General features: G+C 34.7%; 1 pseudogene; it reads left to right on the forward strand.

Annotated features, from left to right (window-relative positions):
• Nucleotides 1–17,905: 17,905 nt before the first annotated feature.
• Nucleotides 17,906–18,862, forward strand: LOC114037456 (annotated as a pseudogene).
• Nucleotides 18,863–19,735: the final 873 nt, after the last annotated feature.

Below are 19,735 nucleotides of genomic sequence, written 5' to 3' on the forward strand. Positions count from 1 at the left end.
GAATAAATGGGGGTGGGATAGGATGAAGGGAAATATACTTAGTTTTTCACAACATGACTACTATGGAAGTGTTTTGCATGACTACACATCTATAACCTGTAAAAAAAAAATGAGACCTTTATCAGAGAGACTGGTTATAAAAACTCTTTCCCAATTTTCCACTTACCTTCCAATCTTGGTTGTGTTGGTTTTGTTTATGCAAAAACTTTTCAATTTAATGTAATCAAAGTTATCCATTTTGCTTTTCATAATGTTGTCTTATCTCCTGTTTGGTCATGAATTCTTCTGTTCTCCATAAATCTGATAGGTGAACTATTCCTTGCTCTCCCAGTTTGCTTATAGTATCAGCCTTTCTTTCTAAATCATGACCCCATTTTGACTTTATTTTGGTATCTGGTGTGAGATTATGATCTATGCCTACTTTCTGCCATACTCTTTTCCAGTTTTCCTAGCAGTTCTTATGAAATAGTGAGTTCTTATCCAAGAAGCTGGGGTCTTTGGGCTTATCAAATAGTAGATAACTATATTCACTGACTACTGTGTCTGGCATACTTAACCCTTTCCACTGATCCTGCATTTCTTTTAATTAGTTCCTTTGATATTCTGGACCTTTTGTTCTTCTAAATGAATCTTGTTGCTATTTTCATCATATCATCTGCAAAGAGTGATAGCTTTGTTTCTTCTTTGCCTATTCTAATACCTTCAATTTCTTTTTCTTCTCTTATTGCTAAAGCTAATGTTTCCAGTATGATATTTAGCAACAGTGGTGAAATTGGACATCCTTGTTTCACCCCTGATCTTATTGGAAATGCTTCTAGCTTGTCCCCATTACGTATGATGCTTGGTGAAGGTTTTAGGTAGATGTTATTCATTATTTTAAGAAAGACTACATTTATTCCTATCCTCTCTAGTGTTTCTAATAGGAATGGGTGTTGTATTTTGTTAAAAGCTTTTTTTGCATCTATTGAGATGATCATGTGTTTTCTGTTAATTTTGGTGTTGATTTGATCAATTATGCCAATAGTTTTCCTAATATTGAACCACTGTTGAATTCTTGGTATAAATCCTACCTGGTCATAGTGTATTATTTTTGTGATAAGTTGCTATAATCTATTTGCTAATATTTTATTTAAAATTTTTTCATCTATATTCATTGGGGAAATTGGTCTATAATTTTCTTCCTTTGTTTTGACTCTTCCTGGTTTAGGTATCAGTACCATATTTGTATCATGAAAATAATTTGATATGACCCTTTCTTCACCTATTTTCCCAAATAGTCTACATAGCATTGGAATTAATTGTTCTTTAAACATTTGATAGATTTTCCTTGTAAATCCATCTGGCCCTGGAGATTTTTTCCTAGGGAGTTAATCAATGCCTTGTTCAATTTCTTTTTATGAGATGGGGTTATTTAAGTATTTTACTTCCTCTTCTGTTAATCTGGGCAATTTATATTTTTGTAAATATTCATCCATTTCACTAAGATTATCAAATTCATTGTCATACAGTTGGGCAAAATAGGTCCTAATTATTGTTTTAATTTTCTCTTCTTTGGTGATGGATTCACTTTTTTTCATTTTGCATACTGGTAATTTGGTTTTCTTCTCTCTCTTTTTCAAATTAAATTAACCAAATGTTTATCTATTTTGTTTTTTTTTCCCATAAAACCAGTCCTTAGTTTTTTTTATTTTTTATTTGTTCTTTTATTTTTCAGCTTTTAGTTTTATTTATTACTTCAATAGTTTTCTTAATTTGAAGTTTATTAATTTCTCTTTCAGTTTTCAGTATTTCTAATTTGGTGTTTAATTGAGGATTTTTTATTTGTTCTTTTTCTAGTTTTTTTTTAGCTGTACGTCTAATTAATTGATCTCCTCTTTTTCTATTTTATTCATGTAAGCATTTACAGATATAAAATTTCCCCTAAGAACTTCTTTCACTGCATCCCATAAGTTTTGGTATGTTGTCTCATTATTGTCATTCTCTTGGATGATGTTATTGATTGTTTCTAGGATTGTTTGACCCAATCATTTTTTAGGATGAGATTATTTAGTTTCCAATTAATTTTTAGTCTATCTTTCCATGGCTCTTTATTACATATAATTTTATTGCATCATGATCTGAAAATTATGCATTTAATATGTCTGTCTTTCTGCATTGGATTGTGAGGTTTTTATGTCCTAGTACATGGTCAATTTTTGTGCATGTGCCATGTACCTCTGAGAAAATAGTATATTCCTTTTTATCCTCATTCAATTTTCTCCAGAGGTCTACAATACCTAACTTTACAAATATTCTATTCACCTCCTTAACTTCTTTCTTGTTTATTTTATGGTTAGATTTACCTCGTTCAGCGTGGAGGAGGTTGTGGTCCCCCACTGGCAGTGTTTTGCTGTCTATTTCTTCCTGTAACTGCCTGAACTTCTCCTCTAAGAATCTGGATGCTATACCATTTGGTACATATATGTTTAGTAATGATATTACTTCATTGTCTATGGCGCCTTTTAGCAGGATGTAGTTTCCTTCCTTATCTCTTTTGATAAGATCTATTTTTGCTTTTGCTTTGCCTGAGATCAGACTTGCTATCTCTGTTTTAACTTCAGCTGAAATGTAGTATATTCTACTCCAGACTTTTACCTTTACCCTGTGTGTTTCCCTCTGTTTCAAATGTGTTTCCTGTAAACGAATATTGTAGGATTATGATTTTTAATCCATTCTACTATCAGTCTCAGTTTTATTGGAGAATTCATCCTATTCACATTCACAGTTATGATTATTATCTGTCTTTTTCTCCATCCTATTTCCCCCCATTTATGCATTTTGTTCTCCTTTCTCCCTTTACCTCCTAACTAGTGTTTTGCTTTCAACCACTATCTTCCTCAGTCCTGCCTTCCATTAGCCCCTCCCTTTTCTTCCCCTTTACCCTCACTACTTATTCCCTTCCCTCTGTCCACCCTCACTTTTATTTCCCTTTTTCCATCTTACTGCCTCTAGTGCAAATTAGATTTCTATGCCTAATTATGGTATTCCCTTCTTGAGCCAAATCTGATGGGAGTGAGGTTTAAACAATGCTCATCTCCTTCCCTTCTTTCCCTCTACTGTAATAGATTTTTGTGCCTTTTCCTGGAAAGTACTTTACCTTTGTCTGCTTCCTCCTTTCCTTTTCTCTCAGTATATTTTCTTAGATCAGATTAATCCACTTACTTGGATCCATTTAACCCAATGATTAGATTTTTTTTTATCATTACATCAAAGTCAATTTATACCCACCCACTCCATATATACCCCTTTAACATAGTGTAATAACAATACAGTTCTCAAGAGTTACAAGTGTCATCTTCCCTTGTAGGGATGTAAACAGTTTGCTCTTCTTAATAACATGTTTTTTTCTATCCCATTTACCTTTTTATGTCTCTCTTGAGTCTTGCATTTGATGATCAAAATTTCTGTTGAGCTCTGGTATTTTTATCAGGAAGGTTTGGAAGTCCCCTATTTCATTGAGTATCTCCCCTGAAAGATCATGCTCATTTTCATTGGGTAGTTGATCCTTGGTTGTAATCCAAGCTTCTTTGTCTTACAGAATATTGTATTCCATGCACTATGATCTTTTAATGTAGAAGCTGCAAGGTCCTATGTAATCCTGACTGTGGTTCCATAATATTTAAATTATTTCTTTCTGGCTACTTGCAGTATTTTCTCTTTGACCCAATAATTTTGGAATTTGGCTACTATCTCCCTTGGTGTTTTCAATGTGGGATCTCTTACAGGAGGTAATCTGTGGATTCTTTCTGTGGCTATTTTACCAAGGATGTCAGGACATTTTTCCTTGATAATTTCCTGAATGCTGCTGTCCAGGCTGTTTTTTTCATCATGATTCTCAGGTAGACCAAGAATTTTTATATTGTCTCTCCTCGGTCTATTTTCCAGGTCAGCTGTTTTGTCAATGAGACACTTTACATTTTCATCTATTTTTTTTTCATTCTTTTGTTTCTATTTGACTGATTCTCACTTTCTCATAGATTCATTAGCTTCCATTTGCCCAACTCTAATTTTTAACAAATTGTTTTCTTCTATTAGATTTTGTACCCCCTTCCCCATTTGTCCAATTGTATTTTTTAGGGACTTGCTTTTTTCAGTGTACTTTTTTTCCAGTTGGAAAATTGTAGTTTTTAAGGACTTGTTTTCTATAGTTAATTTTTGTCCTTCCTTTTCCAAACTATTGACTCTCTCTTGCATACCTCTCATTTATTTTCCCATTTTTCTTCTACCTCTCTTATTTGACATTTAAAACCCTTCTTGAGCTCTTCCAAGAAGACTTTTTGGGCTTCAGACCAGTTCAAATTCCCTTTTGAGGTTCCAGACATGGGTTTGTTGACAATGTTGTCTTTTTCAGATTTTCTGAATTGATCTTTACTGTTCCCATAATAGGAATATATCATATGTTTCTTTTTGGTCACAGCGTTTGCTTATTTCCTGGCCTTTAAAGAGATTGAACTCTTCTGCTAGGGAGCATGGGGCACTGACCCATGGTCTTGTGTTGGGAGCCCAGGGTCTGGTCACTGGCTTCATGTGCTGGTACCTCCGGTGTTGGCAGTTGGAGGCTGTAGGATTCTGGCAGCTTACCTGGTCTTTGGCTGGAATCAGCAATGCTGGAACTCTAGGGGTGGGATTGAGTAGTGTGGCCCCTGGAGGCTGACTGTTCACCGGGGTCTTTCCTTCCTTTTGCTTTCTTCAGCTCCTTTCAGATGTGTGTTGCATGATGTTTCTCTACCTGGGGTCCCTTGGGGTACTTTCCAGAGTTTTGCTGAGGCATTGGGAGACTTGGTCGCTGTAGAATGACGAGGCACATGGTTGTTTTTTGACCTGGTTTCCACCAGTTCCCCTGCCCTTACTGAGGCATTTTGGGGGTCCTTGGGTTGGTGTTTGCCTGCTCTGCCACCTTGGTTTCAGGATCTTCCCCTGGTATGCTGAGGTGAGGATTTCTGCTAGCTTGCTGGGATGCCCCCTGTTCACTACTGCTTCCTTTCCCCCAGGGCAAGAGGGGTCTTTCCCATTAATCCTTCAAACTACCTGGGCTAACAGACTCCCACACCTCATCTTTCTGATGGCTCAGCTGTTCCAGGGTTTTTCCTGGGGCCATATTGTCTGGGCTTTCAGAGGTTAATAAGGGATGGTAAGAGTGACTTATTTCTTATTCTGCCATCTTGGCTTCACTGACTGATTTCTTGATGTCTCATAGAGTTATTAGCTTCCACTTCCTCAATTCTAATTTTTAAGAAATCATTTTTTTCAGTTAGCTTTTGTAGTTCCTTTTTCATTTGTCCAATTCTACTTCTTAAAGAGTTTTTTTTCTTCAATGGATTTTTTTTTTCCATTTGACCAATTCAGTTTTTTAAGGAGTTGTTTTCTTCAGTCAATTTTTGTGCTTCCTTTTTCAAGCTGTTGACTCTTTTTTTCATAATTCTCCTGCATAACTCTCATTTCTTTCCCCCAATTTTTTTTCTACCTTTCTTACTTGACTTTTGAAATCCTTTTTGAGCTCTTCAAACAGGATTTTTTCAGCTTGAGACAAATTAATATTCCTTCTTGAAGCTTCACATCTAGGCATTTTGACATTGTTGTCCTATTCTGAGTTTGTGTATTTATCTTCCCTGTTACCATGGTTTCTTTCTATGATCTGGGCTCTTTTTGTTTTTTTTTTTTTGCTCATTTTAAATAGTTGAGTTCTGTTCCTGGGGTACAGGGGCCACCCTTTCAAGCTTCTTGAGCTGGGAGCCAGTGACCTGGCTAATGGTTTTCCATGCTGGGCCTCAGGTGCTTGCAGCTTTCCCACTGTGCTAAAGTGTCCTTGCCTAGTTGTATCTCTTGTGCCAGGGTTCAGCAGCTGGTAATTTGCCTTCTGTGCTGGGGCTAGAGGCCTCACAGAGAGCCTGCTGTGCTATTAGTCTGCTGATCTAGGACCAAGAGGCCTGAGTTGCTGATCTGTGCTGTGGCTAAGAACCTCCCACTTGTTTGCCTGGGCACCATCTATGCTGTGCTGTGCTGCCCTTTTACCCAAATGAGACAGACTTTCCTGAAGTCCTTCTCAGTTTTTTTAAGCTGTAAAATTGTTTCACTCCATCTTTTTGTGGGTTCTATCACTCCAGAATCAATTTAGAGACTTGATTTTATGTTGTTTCTGAGGGAAATTTGGGAAAGCTCAGGAAACTTCTTGGCTTCTCTCTGCCATCTTCCACTAAACCTCTTAATAACCCAGAAAGATTTTTGAGACTTAAAGTAATAGTAGTGTTAATTATTTGCATTAGTAGCAAAAAGTGTCTTACACTAGTAAATAAGTATCTAGGTGGCAAAGTGGATAAAATATTGTACCTGGAGTCAGATAAACCTGAGTTCAAATCTGTTCTCAAATACTTGCTAACTTGAATGACCTTGGGCAAGTCATTTAATTTTTAGCTGTCTCAGTTTCCTCATCTCTAAAATGGGTAAAATAATAGCATCTACCTCAAAGGGATATTGTGAAAATAATGAAGAAAAAGAAATAAGCATTAATAAAATACCAACTAACTACATGCCAATCACTTTACAAATAATATCTCATTTAATCCTCACAAAAATCAGAGAAGTTAGATTCTATTATTTTTACTACTCTGCAGTTAAGGAAACTGAATTTAAATGAGAGGATCACTGAGCTAGTTGGAGTCTGAGACTAGATTTGAAATCAGGTTTCTCTGATTCCAGGCCCAGCACTTTGTGCTACCTAGCTTCCTCTAAGATGAAATAACATTTGTAAAGTACTTTGAAAAGCTTAAAGGAACACATAAATATTAGAAAACACTATAGTGAAGATGAAATTTCAGAGTTGTCTCCTATCCCCCTCTCCTCCGGTGACTCTCATCTTTCTCTATAATCGATCTTGTATCAAAGAAAAGTTCAATAATTTCTTTCCAAATCCAGTTTTAAAACAATGGTAGAATAGTCATCTTCTGTTCTGGGTTGCTCTCCAATATTTATCCTTTGCTATCACTTTGTAAATATGATAAAAATTTGAATGCCAAAAATCTGAATAGAGTTGCTTCTAGGTCTAAGAAAATACTTCCCCTATAAGGATCTACTTTCCTCTGCTAAATATCTTATTGCCTTTTTTCAAGGCAAATGAATGATTTCCCTTATTCCTTGAAAACAAAGCAACATCTTCATGAGGACAAAACACCTTGGTCATGAATTCCATAAGTTTCTGTGAAAATGCTTTAATTGTTCAGAAAGCCCTATTATGTAAATCACAGAAGTAATTTTAATTTCATTTTTCTCCCCTGTGAGATCCTTGTGCTTCAGAAACATATTCTTTGGAAAATATATATATGACCACAAGTGAGGAAACAACAACAAAAAATCAAAAAGAAACTGATCATTCATATGGATGGACAAACAATAACACTTTAGATATTTTTAAATCCCAGTGGTTTAGAATTTTTTAGAACAAGTCGGCTGAATTTTTCACTTTCTATTTTAATGTTTTGAGATGCTGTAGTTATAGTTACTATCAAAGACTCTTAATGTAAGAACTATTGACTTGAGATAGGCCTACCATATTTTACATGTATTTGATATAGTTGATCAGTGTGGTTAATTCAAGTGTTTATTAATGGCTTACTGTCTACCAGACACTACGCTAAGTTTTGGGGATACAAGGAAAAACAAATACAGTTCCTCTCTGCAAGAAGCTTACATTTTAATGGGGGAGACATAATGAAAATATGATGGGGGAGACAGAATGCAAAAGATGCATATCAAGTTAAAGGAACCTAGCATAGAAGGGAAAGTTCAAGTGGCTGGGGAGCCCTGGAAGATAGCCTTTTAGAAAATTCATGTTTGAAATTAATGGAATCCAGAGACATCAACCTGTGGAAATATGGAGGAAGAGAATTATAGGCATAGAGAGAGCAAGTTTAAATATATGGAGATGGGATAACACCCACAATGATAAATTAAATTTATAGGGAGTGTAAGGGAGTGGGATGGAGTAAGTTCTATGGAAAAAATTATATTCATTAATATTGGGATAATTTTGTTTTTCTTGTTAAAGTCCTCTTTTCATCTGAATTTCTTATAAATTTCTTTTGTAATAAGAAAAGATCTTTCCTCTTTTAATATTATAGATTTACATAAAGATAAAGTACAGAATAAGTGAGAATGTAATGTATAAAGTAGAGTTCAATTGACCCAGGAAGAGAGAAGTTATTTCATATGTTGGCAGAGATTTAAAACTCATTTGCTATGCATTTCTTGTTATTGCATTTTAATTATAGTGAGTACACATATGCTGACAGTGCATGAGATCATATTTGTTAAATGGACCACAACTTGTGCAGCACTTATCACAAAGCCAAAACAATTGCAGAACACATATCTATTGGTATACCTATAGAATAAAGGATAGATGAAATACAAATTGTTTCTAGAAATGGAATGAGAACTAAAGAAATAAATTCTCCACCGATAGGTTAGTAGAAAACATAGAAACATAAAAATTCTCCCAAAATGAAAGTTAAAAAGTAGAAAGATTTCACACAATAAACTTTAGGAATGACAGTTGATAACAAAAACACTGGAAGTTTAAAGTCCCAGATATTGATGCATGAAATAGATACATTAAAGTGAATTTGAGAGTTCAATGCATGGAGCTACATATGACCTTATTGATATATCACTGAGATTCTATAAGACATGACTCATGCCAAAATTTCAGAAATGGAGTACAGCTTGTTTTGAAGAAACAGATTTGATAGAACACAAGTAGAGAAGAACTGTATACCAAGGTAATATATTCTCATGCAAAAAACCTATAATTCTGAGGGCAGAAACTTAATGAAGAGGATTTAGGTTAAAATAGAATAGTGGGGAAATGATACTATATAACCAAAATCGTGATTATATTAGAAACTGTCTGAAAAAATAAAGGATGTTAATGATTCTTACCTGATACACATTATAAAACTGATGCAGAGGAAGTTGGCAGAGTTGGTCAGAAAATTCCAAGCTTTCCAGATTTGCTCCACAAATAAGATGAAATAGCACTTCAGGGTGAAAGAGTGGTAAAAAATAAACAAGAGTTAGGGCAGAACACTGGTTCTCCTGAGACAACTGGAAAAGATCTGAGATTTGGTCCCTGTGAAGTGTAAACATATCTAAGCTAGTTCTACTGAAATAGCAAATGGTGAGTGCTGGTTTGGGAGGTGGCCTTGGCCTCAGCCACAGGAATTTTCACTTGTAGGACTGAGTAGGTGAATATTGAGGGAACCTCTGCTGATAAGGGATGCCAGGTCCAGCTGTGCTGCTGAGATGTGATGCTGGTTGAGAAGGAACCAGCATAAGCCTGGCCAGAGGGAAGAAATGAAGAAGGATTTGAGGCCAGAGACACCATTTTCCATACTCTAGGACTAGAGATAATTACAACAAGCTCCTATAAATAAATAAAAAATAATAATAAAAAGTAGCAGGCAAAGAAGAAAGACCCCAACCATAGAAAGTTACTATGGCAATAGAGAAGACTGGGGTTCATCTTCAGAGGAGGATATTTTAGCAAAAAAAAAGCCTCATCTACCCCAAAGAGTAATGTCAAATGGTTACTTCCCTCCCCATAAAAGAATTCATATAAGAACTTAAAAATACTTTAAAAATGAAATGAGAGAGATTGAGGAAATAAATTTAAAAGGTAAGAACAATCCAAGAAAAACAAGATTATGGAACAAAAGTCAACCAACTAGAAAAGGAGATCCAGAATTTTAAGAAAAAAATGACATCTTGTAAATTAGAATTGGGCAGGGGGAAGCCAGTGGATTTATGAGACACCAAGAAATAAAAAAATAAACAAACAACAAATATAAAAAATGAAAAAATAGAAGAGAAAATAAACATTTCATAAGAAAATAAAACAACTGATCTGGAGAACAGATCAAGAAAAGAAAATATAAGAATAATCTGATTATCTGAATGTTACAATTAAAAAAAGAATTCTGATACAATAATACAAGAAATAATTAAAGGAAATTGTCCTGAAGTGTTAGTACAAGATGGTAAAATAAAAATAGAAAAAAAAATCCATGGTTCCCCACCTGAAAGAGATCCTACAAGGGAAATCTACAGGAACATCATAGTTAGATTCCCAAACCTGCAGAAAATATTATGAGCAACAAGAAAAAAAATTCAAAAATGGTGGAGGCACAATTAGAATAACACAAGACCAGCAGTGGCTACATTAAAAGACCACAGGTCTTGGAACACTGTATATCGAAGAACAAAAGAACTGGGTTGTGGCTGAAAATATACCAAGAAATGTTAAGTATAATCCTGAATGAAAACAAAAAAAAAAGGATATTCATTGACTTTCTGGGCTTTCAGGATTGTGTTGCAAAATGACCTGAAATCAAAAGCAGAGAACAAAAGAAAACTTAAAAGGCAGGAAAAAAAGATGGACAACACAGAACACAATGTGTAGTATTTATTATATGTGGTATATTTTGAATCTTCTCTCATGTTCTTCTGTGCACATGTCAATGCTTTTTTGTCTTTTCTTATTTTGTATTTCAGTACTCAAGTTTATAATATTTCTTTTTCTTTTACTACATATTTGTTTAAAATACATTAATAAAAATTGATACAAGAGGTAAACTGTAGGGATAGGGTACTTTAGTTTTTTGAATTATCTGATTAGTTTCACCCTACTAAAAACATAGAGATTGAGTATTTTGGACTTGCTTGAGGAATACCTAATCTTTCATAAGGTAGAGGGAGTTACAGACAGAAATTGTTATTCTAGACCTAATAATCAACAACTCTAAGAGAAAGACTGGAAGGAATGTTAATCTTAGAAGAAATTAACTGCATCATTTTTGAATTTATGTTATATAATTGAGAGGATTCTCTTTCTTCCTCATTTTTTTTGTGTGTATGTATATATGTATGTATGTATGTACATATGTGGTTTTGATATTAAGGTGGAGCAAATGTCTCAGGGCTATATGATCACATAAAAGTCTGTTAATTAGAATGAAACCAGCTATAATCAGCAGGTTCCAAATCTAACAGTCTGAAAAATGTTAATACATTTTCCTAATTCTTTATGTTTATATCACAATAGGTTTTCCTGTCATCACTGTCCAACTAGGTCCATAGCCTCCCAGGAGCAAGAAAAAAATAATGCTCAATTCTTCTTAAACTAGTACCTGAGATCTACACCCCTAGAGAGACACACAGACAGGAGAGTGAGGTGGGAGCAATATTGCATGGCTCAAGGCTAGAGATTCCCATTATAACTTGTCTTTATGTACCACTACAGAAATGCATAGAGTACTAAGTTGTCACATCGCATCAATAATACATTAAAATGGAAAGGGGCTGAAGGGGAAGGATGGACTGGTCCTGAGTAGTAGCAAAATACTCAATTAGGTTTTAATTATGTACAATAATTGCTTTCTATAGGAATTGGTCCTGACCATAGATGGGCTGAATTAAATAACATCTCCTGTCCCATTATTATATCTCATATCACTGAAAGAACTTGCAGAAGCATATATATTCCTTGAGATTTTTGTTGTTGTTGTTGTTCAGTCATTCAGTTCTGTCCAACTCTGTGACCCAATGGACCATAGCATGCCAGGCCCTTCTGTCCTCCACTATCTCTTGAAGTTGACACAAGTTCATGTTTGTTGTTTCCATGATATTATCTATCCATCTCATCCTCTACCAACTCCTTTTCTTTTGCCTTCAATCTTTCCCAACATAAGGGTCTTTTCCAATGAGTACCACCTTTTCATTATTTGGCCAAAGTATTTAAGCTTTAGCTTCAGTGTTTAACTTTCCAGTGAATAGCCTGAATTAATTTCTTTAAGCATTGACTTATTTGATCTCCTTGCAGTCCAAGAAATTCTTAAAAGTCTTCTCCAGCACCTCAATTTGAAAGCATCAATTATGCATCACTCAGCTTTCCTTATAGTCCAACTCTCACAGTCATACATTGCTATTGGAAAAATCATAACTTTGATTATATATGTCTTTGTTGGCAAGGTGGTGTCTCTGCTTTTTAGTATGCTGTACAGATTTGTCATAGTTGCCCTTTACAGGAGCAAGAAACTTTTAATGTCATGACTGCAGCTACCCTCTGCAGCAATTTTGATCCCAAGAATATAAAATCAGCTACTGCTTCCATTTCTTCTTCTATTTCCCAGAAGTGATGTGACCAGTGGCCAAGATCTTAGGTGTTTTTTTTTTATGTTAAACTTTAATCCAGCTTTTACACTCTTCTCTTTCACCCTTATCAAGAAGCTTCTTAATTCTCTTGACTTTCTTTCATCAGAGTAGTATTGTCTGCATCTGAGAATATTGATATTTCTCTGGGCAACCTTAATTTCAGCTTTTGATTCATCCAACCTGATATTTTACATGATGTAGTCTACATGTAAGTTAAATAAATAAGATGACATACAGCCTTGTCATTCTCCTTTTCCAATTTTAAACCAATCAGTTGTTTCATGGTTGGTTGAAATTGTTGCTTCTTGGCTTACCTACAGGTTACTCAGGAAACAAGATGATCTTGTACTCCCATCTCTTTGAGGACTTGCCACATTTTGTTGTGGTCCATACAGTTAAAGGCTTTGGTGTAGTAAATGAAGTAGAAGTAGATGTTCTTCTTGAACTCCCTTGCTTTCTCTTTAATTCAGAGAATGTTGGCAATTTGGTGTCTATTTCTTCAGTCTCTTAAAAAATAAAAAAAAAATTGCCAATCTCTATTGGTAAAGGGAATTTCTTTACATGGAAACTTCCTAGACTGATGGAATCACAGATGTGGGCAAAAAAAAGTTGCATAGAATTGAGGAGCATGTTAGTAGGTCTCTAGCTTTTAGCTTGAGATCAATTGAAAACTTAGAATAGTTTTATTTGTGGTTCTTATTTTCAGTTTCCCACACTTGAATACTATTGGAGCTATTGTGAGCAATATCCTTCTTTGCAGTATGGCCTCTTTGTGGGTTACATATTCCTGGAAACCTTGCCCTCCACTCTCAGGAGAATTCAGAACTCATATTAGAGCTATTTTGAGAAATTTATCTTGAATATATAAGTCACTTCACCCTGTGAAGTACTTTTATAGGTAACTGTGATGAATACGGAAATAAGTTTTACATGACAGTATATGTATAAACTATATCAAACTGCCTACCATTTTCAGAAGAAGGGAATAGTGGGAGAGAGAAAAAATAGGAACTCAAAATCTTGATAAAAATGAATGCTAAAATTTTTTCTTGATATGTAATTATGGGAAAAAATAAAATATTATTTAAAGAAAAAAAACTATAGACAATATAAAACATTTGGGAATCTGTCTGCCAAGACCTAAAGATTATATGAACACAATTACAAGACATTTTTCACACAAATAAAAATAGTTTTCAAAAGTTGGAGAAATAATAATTGCTCATGGGTATGCTGACCCAATATAATAAAAATAAAAATTCTACTCATCAATTTACTGATTCACTGCCATACCAGCCAAACCATTAAATTATTATACAGGGAGAAAAAATAGCAATAAAATTAATTCGGAAGAATAGAAAGTCAATAATATTAAGGGAACTAATGGGAGGCAGAGATTAAGGAAGATTACCTAGCAGTTCCAGATTCTGAACTATATTACTAATTAGTAATCATTAAAATAATCTAGTACCAGCTAAGAAATAGGGTTATGAATTAGTGGAATAGATTGGGTATGTAATACACAATAGTAAATGATCATAGTAACCTAGTATTTTATAAACCCAAAGATCCAAGTTTTGGGGGTAAGAATTCACCATTTGACAAAAATTGCTGGGAAAGCTTGAAAGTAGTTTGGCAGAAATTAGGCAGGAACCAACATTTCACCTTGTATACTAAGGTTAGGTCAAATGGGTAAATGATTTAGACATAAAGAGTAATACCATAAGTAAATTAGTGAAGAATAGAAAAAAAAATTATCTGCCAGATCTGTGGTTGAGGTAAAAGTTTGTGGCCAAAGAAGAGATAGGGAGAATTACAAAAAAGAAAATAGATATTTTTGATCACAGGAAACTGAAAATTTTATAGCAAACTTCTCTGATAAAGGTGTCATTTCTCAAATATATAGGGAAATGAGCTAAATTTATAAAAAAAAAAATAAGAGCCATCTTCCAGTTGATAAATTGTCAAAGGATATGTTTAGGCAGTTTTCAGAAAAAAAGAAATCAAAGCCATTGATAGTCACATGAAAAATGCTATAAATCACTACTGCTTAGAGAAATACAAATTAAAACAACTCTGAGATAAGACCTTTCACTTATCAGATTGGCTAACATGACATAAACATAAAACGACAAATGCTGAAGGGGATGTGGAAAAATAGGGACATTAATTCATTGCTGGTGGAATTATGAACTAGTCCAATCATTCTGCTAAACAACTTAAAACTTTGCCCAAAGTGCTATGAAACTGTGCATACCTTTTGACTATCACTACTAGGATCATATCCCCAAAAGATCAAAGTGGGAAGTGGGCCTATTTGTACAAATAATGTATAAGTACATCTATTTGTGATGGAAAAGAATTGGAAAGTGAGGGGATGCCCATCAATTGGGGAATGACTGAACAAGTTGTAGTGTGATAATGGAAGATTATGCTATAAGAAATGATGATCAGCATGGTTTTAGAAAAATCTTAAAAAGACCTATATGAAGTCATGAAGAGTGAAGTCAGCACTACTTGGTCGACATTGTACACAGTTACTGCAATATTGTAAAGATGATCAACTGTAAAAGAATTAGCTACTCTAATCAAGACAATAATCTAAGACAATTCCAAAGGAGCCACAATGAAAGATACTATCCACCTCCAGAGAGAAAACTGATGAACTCTAAATATGGGGTAAGGCCTACTTTTTTCACTTTCTTTCTTTTTATTGTTTTATTTTGTTCCTGTTTTCTTTCACAACATGGCTAATATGGCAATATGTTTTGCATGACTTCACACATATAACTTATATCAAACTTTTTTTCTCAAAGGGGAGGAGGGAAGGAAGAGAGATAATTTGTAAATCAAAAGTTTTAAAAAATAAGTGCTAAACACATGTAATTGGGAAATGTTTAACAAAATAAATAAAAATAATTTAAAAGATAATCCCAGTTGTTAGTTCTTCCTTTTCCCTCCCTACCAAATGAAATTTCTTTGTACTGGCAATTATATATATATTTGACATATATCTGGGTACATATTATTTTCCCCCAGCAGAAGTAACATCGTTGAGCAAATGAATCATTTCAAGTTTGAATTCCTAGCACTTCTAGTAGTGTTTTGACCCATAGTAAAAACTTAATAAATGTATGTTGTGTTGAATATAATTTGTTACATTGATACAAAATACTTTGAGGAATCTTCTTACATAATTCAAATATTCAAATATATTAAATATACAAAAACAACATATTTGTGTTATTTTTTAAAAGAATGTAAACATTTTAGAGAACTTTTCCTTTGCACCAATTAAATATAAAGAATTATATGCAGTTTAGAAACATCTTTTTAGCTGATAAATTTGAAAAGAGATGGAAGTCATTTTGGAATAAAGATACAAAGGAAGCTATACAATATTTGTAATTTTCCTGTTCCCTTCTCCAGTATATCTTGCCATCCAAACACATATAGAAACATTTAGACTTTAATTTAGATTGATGGGTTGATGGAAGAATGAAAAAAACATTGATTAGAGTTGGAGAAATCAATGTGGTATTGATAGCAAGTTAGCTAATATAAGCAAGACCTGAGAGGTACAAAGAAAACATAAAAAGTCATAGACCTCTCTGTATGTTGGAATAACAAAGAAGAAATTATGTTCACAATAGTCTTTTCAATGAGGTTGCCTGATCTGCAGAAGAGCAGAATTCACAAATTCAATGATTGGGGTGGAGAAGTCAGAACATGAGGTTATGCTGGGAGTAGGCTATGTTAAGTTGGTTTTGTGACTCATTAGCAATTTCATGCTTTTGCTGAATTTTCAATAGCTTTAGGTCAGAAACTTGAGGCTAAAGTCCAGCAGTTGTGAGTTCCTGGCAAGATAATCAGAAACAGCTGAAAAATAATTTGAGTTCAGATAGAGCTTGTAAAACTAGTCTGTACACAGTAGAATTCATTAGAAACCCTAAGTTCATTCAGTTGCCATGTGACCCACTGTGCATTTTTTCAGTCTCCAAGAGCTTTAGTCACTTGACTTAAAAGGCTTGTCATTTAAAAATTAAGACAGATTTAAGATATCTTCAAGCATGACTTTTTTTTATCTTGATTATATCACACTAAAATTGAAAGCAAGGGAGATGAGAACAATTTCAAATCTTTTTTTTCTTAAAAAATAAATCTTTTTAACCTTCTATGTAGAAATTCTTCTTATATATTTCTGACTCTATAGTGTTCATGGTAAAGTTTTAGGAACTTTCAGTATCTTCTATTTAGGACGTCATTCCCATGGATGCTATATTGCATTGGCAGCATATTGACATCATCTTCAGTGGAGAACTGATTTAGGAATTAAGTTAGTTTCATACGTCTTTAAGTAAAGTCTGAAATAGGTCAGTGTGTCAGCAAAGTTAACATCACATTAGTTTAACTTTTGACCAATAGATGGATGCGATTTATGACAAAAGAGGCATTTGGCTGTCTGGTTTTTGTTTTCCTTAAATCTATATAAACTTGAAATACAGTCTTCTTGACAAATGAGGTTACTAGAAACTAAATGGAAATTCTCATTTGCCACCACAGTGGTGACATGAAGAATCACAGCCTTTAGCTCAGGGCTACTAAGCTCTTAGTAATGAGAGAAAGGTATTCCATCTTCACCTACAGTAAAGCCACAATTACAATGAACAAAAATAGCTGCCAAGGTTTCTACAAAAAATATTCATGACAGTGAGAAAAATATTGATTTTAAGTGCCAAGAAATGAAATATCTTCTAAAGTGTTCAATTCAATCCAGCTGTTATTTTCCAAAAGAAACTGAGCGGATTGTAAAGTGTTTCAGAGCTATTTGAAATTAAAAAAAAAAACTTCAGGAAAAAAGTTCTTAAAAAATCCCAATTTCTCTATAAAGAAATGAAGTTCTTGTATTATTTTTAGTCAATTTGGAGGATACAGTTGTGTTCACTTATAGAATGTGTTTAAAATGATCCTTTATTATTGTGGGAAGAGAATTGCAAGTCAAAATCACACATTACCAGTAAAGTATTTGATCTGTTCCAGAGAGAAATTATATTTGATGAAATCTTAGAACTTAGTTTCTGGGTTCTCCTATTAGACTGAGAAGCTTCCACTTCCTTCAGCTTCTTATAATGACTTTTTATATTATCTCGAAAAACCTACCATTAAAATGAATCAAATCAAGACTTCTGGGCATGGTATTTGCAAGTTGCAGTCTCAAATTCCAATTAAATAGAGCAGACAAAAATATGCTTAAATGTTTAAATATTGGCTCTCTGAAAAAAATGTAGCTACTATAAACTTTTAAATTTAAACTACATTATTAATATTTTTCAATCACTTTATTAAGCCAAGACAATCAGCTAATTAATAAATCAATTCCTAATTTCTAGTGTGTGCCTATTTCTGGGGCGTAAATATTCACACTGAAAATTTAATACTCAACTCTTTCAAACACAGTACTAGCTGGCTCCAGTATGCCCATAAGTGCTAGTATCTGTGATTCTAGTGTTGTCAAATTACTTCTATGTTTTGTACCTAGAAGAGATACCTCAGAAGCTATTTATTCCAACTCTCCCATTTTACAAATGAAGAAGTTGAGACTCAGATACAAAAGGCATCTTGTTAAAGATGATTCTTGGAAAGTCACAGCCTGCTATAGTGGATGGTCAGCTGTGTCTCTGCCGTCTTAGAATACAGTTGTGAATATGGCTCCATGAAGTTTTATGTACTATGTGGCATTGGTGGGAACTTAATTTGTGGCCTGACACACATTGCTGTTATACCCCTTGACTTAGTGAAATGCAGGATGCATGTGGACCCTCAGAAATACAAGGGCATCTTTAATGGATTCTCCATCACACTTAGAGAAGATGGTGTTCATGGTCTGGCTAAAGGATGGGCTCCAACATTCATTGGCTACTCAATGCGGGGACTCTGCAAGTTTGGTTTTTATGAAGTCTTCGAAGTCTTGTATAGCAACATTCTTGGTGAGGAAAACTCTTACCTCTGCCATACATCCCTGTATTTGACTGCCTCAGCCAATGCTGAATTCTTTGCTAATATTGCCCTGGCTCATATGGAAGCTGCCAAGGTCAGAATTCAGACCCAGTCAGGTTATGCCAACATCCTGAGGGAGGCTGCTCCAAAAATGTTTAAAGAAGAAGGCCTCTTTGCATTCTACAAAGGTGTTGCTCCTTTATGGGTGAGACAGATTCCATACACCAGGATGAAGTTTGCTTGTTTTGAGTGCACTGTTGAGGCCCGGTACAAGTACCTTGTTCTGAAGCCCCAGAGTGAGTTCTCAAAGGGATAAGAGCTAGTGGTGATCTTCATGGCAGATTACATAGCCATTGTCTTCCGTGGCATCATGTCCTACACTGTTGACTCCATGGTATCTATGCTGAAGAAGGAAAAGTGCGGTTCAGCTTCATAAGTCCTCCAAAGGCTTGGATTCAAAGATGTATAGAAGGCGCTATTTACCTGTACCATCATGATTGGTACTTTGACTGCACTAAAGTGATTCATCTATGACTCCATGAAAGTCTGTTTCAGACTTCCCCGTTCTCCTCTACCTGAGATGCTAGAGTCTCTGAAGAAGAAGCTTGGGTTGACACAGTAAATGAATCAAGACTAACTATGGACTGAATCTGCTTGCTGACCAGTGTTGAACAAATATAAAAGAAAATTTTATATATTTGACAGTGTAGACCATCTGTTCCTGATGTGATTATCAGTTGTGCCCTTGACTGATGCAAGGCATCAAAATGTAACTGTTGCAATAATCCAACTATTCTTGAAAAAAGAGTATCCTGTAAGTAAGGGGTAGAGCTAGGATTTGAACCCAAATGCTCAAATTCTAAGCTCAATATTATTTCTGATGCACCGAGGACAGAGAAAGCACTTAATAAATGCTTAGTGACTTGACTGTGATGTTATCTTTTTTATTTAGAGTCATTTGGAGACAGCAAAAACCTTAACTAATTTAAAAAATTAATTGATTAAAAGAAATAAAAATTTCAGTGGCAGTTTGGAATAGCAGAAAGAGAATTGACTTTAAAGGTGAAAAAATTGAGTTCAAGGTTTGTATTTGAAAAATACTGATTGAAGGAGTCAAGATGGCAAAGTAGAGTCAATAACCCACATGAAATCTCCCATTTCCTTCTAAACATCTTTATAGTAATGCCTCAAATTGAGTTCTGGAGCAGTAGAGACAACAGAAGTTCAGCTTGAGTTATTTTTTCCACCCTAAGACATCTTAAGAGGTCAGCAGTAGAGGTCTCTGACACAGGAGTCAGGGATTCCCTGGAGAACATGCAGGAGCAACACCAGCAATGGGCCATGGAGGTAGCTGTGACAGCAGTTGCAACTTCTGGAGCTCTCAGCCCAGAAATGATAAGGTGATTAGACAACTGGTAAGAGAGAGATTACAGGGGACCCTGAAATGGTACTGGGTATGGAACTAGGCACTATTTGGCAACTCTATTGCCCATAC

Source organism: Vombatus ursinus, unplaced genomic scaffold (genome assembly GCF_900497805.2).
Source record: "Vombatus ursinus unplaced genomic scaffold, bare-nosed wombat genome assembly UNPS02000582.1, whole genome shotgun sequence".
Lineage (NCBI taxonomy): Eukaryota > Metazoa > Chordata > Mammalia > Diprotodontia > Vombatidae > Vombatus > Vombatus ursinus.